Genomic DNA, 2,500 nt, shown 5'->3' with positions numbered 1-2,500 from the left:
TGTCCCTATACGTGCTGTAAGACTGGGCACACAACGTGAATCGCACGTCAGCCACACACTCGAACATGCACCACTCTCGGCCTGCAACGGAGACACACAATACGTAAACATCTGGAATGCGACAATGTCGAGTGCATCCTCTCTGCCACATTGCACCGTCGACACTATGATAACCAGAGCAGTAGGTCCACCTATAAAAGCACAATACCCCACTCCTCCGACAACTACCATTGCTCAGATAAACCAACACCACCAACACACATCCTACACAGAGGGGCACCAAATATCACCCCCCCGCCCTCGTGTTATACCACATGAAAAATTGCAGAAGTGAGAGACACAGACCCGCCAGCCTCTTGCTACAAGCATCGAACCGACGTGACATATCTGACGGTGACTCAGGCATCCGCGTACTGCCACAACTATCCACCCCCCCCCCCCACTCTCTCTCTGCCCCCTTCCCACACAATACCGAATTTAACCAACTTTATCGCTTAACCTAACTGTGGCTGTACCAGATTATCGCTTAACCTAACTGTGGCTGTACCAGATTATCGCTTAACCTAACTGTGGCTGTACCAGATTATCGCTTAACCTAACTGTGGCTGTACCAGATTATCGCTTAACCTAACTGTGGCTGTACCAGATTATCGCTTAACCTAACTGTGGCTGTACCAGATTATCGCTTAACCTAACTGTGGCTGTACCAGATTATCGCTTAACCTAACTGTGGCTGTACCAGATTATCGCTTAACCTAACTGTGGCTGTACCAGATTATCGCTTAACCTAACTGTGGCTGTACCAGATTATCGCTTAACCTAACTGTGGCTGTACCAGATTATCGCTTAACCTAACTGTGGCTGTACCAGATTATCGCTTAACCTAACTGTGGCTGTACCAGATTATCGCTTAACCTAACTGTGGCTGTACCAGATTATCGCTTAACCTAACTGTGGTTGTACCAGATTATCCCTTAACCTAACTCAATTTGTCCCTTAACCTAACTCAATTTGTCCCTTAACCTAACTCAATTTGTCCCTTAACCTAACTCAATTTGTCCCTTAACCTAACTCAATTTGTCCCTTAACCTAACTCAATTTGTCCCTTAACCTAACTCAATTTGTCCCTTAACCTAACTCAATTTGTCCCTTAACCTAACTCAATTTGTCCCTTAACCTAACTCAATTTGTCCCTTAACCTAACTCAATTTGTCCCTTAACCTAACTCAATTTGTCCCTTAACCTAACTCAATTTGTCCCTTAACCTAACTCAATTTGTCCCTTAACCTAACTCAATTTGTCCCTTAACCTAACTCAATTTGTCCCTTAACCTAACTCAATTTGTCCCTTAACCTAACTCAATTTGTCCCTTAACCTAACCCACGTTGTCCCTTAACCTAACCCACGTTGTCCCTTAACCTAACCCACGTTGTCCCTTAACCTAACCCACGTTGTCCCTTAACCTAACCCACGTTGTCCCTTAACCTAACCCACGTTGTCCCTTAACGTAACCCACGTTGTCCCTTAACGTAACCCACGTTGTCCCTTAACGTAACCCACGTTGTCCCTTAACCTAACCCACGTTGTCCCTTAACCTAACCCACGTTGTCCCTTAACCTAACCCACGTTGTCCCTTAACCTAACCCACGTTGTCCCTTAACCTAACCCACGTTGTCCCTTAACCTAACCCACGTTGTCCCTTAACCTAACCCACGTTGTCCCTTAACCTAACCCACGTTGTCCCTTAACCTAACCCACGTTGTCCCTTAACCTAACCCACGTTGTCCCTTAACCTAACCCACGTTGTCCCTTAACCTAACCCACGTTGTCCCTTAACCTAACCCACGTTGTCCCTTAACCTAACCCACGTTGTCCCTTAACCTAACCCACGTTGTCCCTTAACCTAACCCACGTTGTCCCTTAACCTAACCCACGTTGTCCCTTTGCCTAACATAGTTCACTGCTCGGAATCTCTGGTGTCGTTGTTATCCTCATGTAGATGTCTTGTGAGTGTTGCTTACTTTCCACATATTCCCGCTATCCACTGTCAATTGTACTGCAATAGGACTATATCGCCCCCCCCCCCCCCCTCTGCCCCTCTCTTTGTGTCTCCGTCCTCTCAAGCTGGTCGGTCTGGCGTTTGAGTGTTAAATGAGCCTCGCAGCTGTTCAGTTGCGTTCAGATGTCGACGCCCTCAGTGTACGTCGTGGTATGGTCTGTGTCCATTGTCCGCTGATGTCGTACGCGTAACCCACACGCTGTACCGATCATCGGTAGTTACGTACAGAGTGAAGTAGTGTGATACGTGTGACCGTACGCTGGCTGTGCCCAACGGTGTCGAATCTCAATTTCCATATGTTGTGCTCGATGCTACTTGTCTCGTCTCCCAATAACAGCTAGGTTGCACTGTGGTACGCCGTAGAGGCGTGTGGGAGGAACGTACGAACGCATTGTATGTCACCCTGGGTCGCTGGGGGTGGTGGTGCGGTGAGTCAGGTCA

This window comes from Schistocerca gregaria, unplaced genomic scaffold, assembly GCF_023897955.1.
Source record: "Schistocerca gregaria isolate iqSchGreg1 unplaced genomic scaffold, iqSchGreg1.2 ptg000938l, whole genome shotgun sequence".
Lineage (NCBI taxonomy): Eukaryota > Metazoa > Arthropoda > Insecta > Orthoptera > Acrididae > Schistocerca > Schistocerca gregaria.
This window is presented reverse-complemented; position numbering follows the sequence as displayed.